This window comes from Capsicum annuum, chromosome 12 (genome assembly GCF_002878395.1).
Source record: "Capsicum annuum cultivar UCD-10X-F1 chromosome 12, UCD10Xv1.1, whole genome shotgun sequence".
Classification (NCBI taxonomy): domain Eukaryota; kingdom Viridiplantae; phylum Streptophyta; class Magnoliopsida; order Solanales; family Solanaceae; genus Capsicum; species Capsicum annuum.
In genome coordinates this window covers 171,232,288-171,233,742 of record NC_061122.1, presented here as the reverse complement: position 1 = coordinate 171,233,742, position 1,455 = coordinate 171,232,288, and positions in this window count along the sequence as shown.

Sequence of the window (1,455 nt, the reverse complement as noted above, 5' to 3'; positions counted from 1 at the left end):
CCGGTGCTGTGTTCGAACTAAAATTGATAGCGATTGTCTACATAGATTTTGGGGCTTTTTTGTGGGATATGATTGCGGGAGGCTGGTGCTGCTCCTGACGTGGTCCGCTGCCCTCAAATTGGTCGGAGCTCCAACGACGGCGATCAACAATGGTTGCTCGGTAGCTTTCTTGGCAGGGGTGGTCTGAGAAGATAGAAAATGGGGATGGGGTTACCTTTTTTAATTAATCTTAATATATATATATATATATATATATATGTATATTATATTTAATATTTATATTTATATATATAATTTAAATATATATATATATATATATATATATATATATTTTATATATATAACAATAGTGTCTATATATTTTTTACTTTTTAGAAAAATATATAACAATAGTATGTGTGTGAAATTATTTCTTTTTTAAAAAAATATAATTTCTTAAGTGGCAATGACATGACACTAATGTGGCACTAATTTGACAATGACATGGAGAGTGTGTAGTGCACTCACCGGTGTGAGAGTGGGTTATGATTTTGAGGGTGTATTTAATTCACTTGAAAGTTGTTAAGGGGATAAATAATTATAAGTTAAGTTAGAGTGCTAAAGTAAGTTGAGCGGGTAAGTTCAGGGAGAAATGATGTCTTGTCTCTCAAAATTAATTTGGCTTATAGACAACTCAGAGGTAATATTATGTATGTTCCTTGGAAGGAGATGGTATATCATTTAGTTGCTTGCCCAAAACAGGTGTTTACTCTGTGGCTAGAACTACCAGGAAAACAAAGAATTAATTTGTCCTACTCTAATGGGCCATGACTATAAATAGAGACCGTGTTTTATGTGGATGTCAGCTAGAGAACCGATCACATTCTTTTTTGAAATGTAATTACTCTACTGAAGTTTGTCAAGCCATACTATTCTGGTTCAATTGGCAGAGGAACATCTTGACATAGAGCAGGACTACAAATGAATTTAACAGGCTAGTAAATACAAGACTCCAAGAGGGATGTTACTCAGGACAGCACTTGCAGTCATGATCCATGTTATGGGGTGAGAGAAACTCTAGAATCTTTAACATAAAATGCAGAAAAACTTAAGCACTGATCCATGAAATGAAAATAAGCTTGTTTATAAGAGTGTAAGGAAATATTAAACTCTTTGATTATATTAGTATGTTGTAGTCTCTAGTGATAAATTGTAGATATAGTATACAAACTGAGAGAGCAATTAGGTTTGGTTAGCTTTGGCTTTGTAATACTGCATTGGTGATCAATAAAAATGAGATATTAATTGTGAAAAGGAAAAAACGAAATTGATGAGAAGGTAAATATATTATTTAATCTCATGAAAGCAAAACATTTATCTTATTAACTCACTCAATCCTACCTCTAACAAATTCTTTAAAAAATTGATATATATATTTCAATTTTTTAAAGAATTTGTTAGAGGTAGGATTGAGTG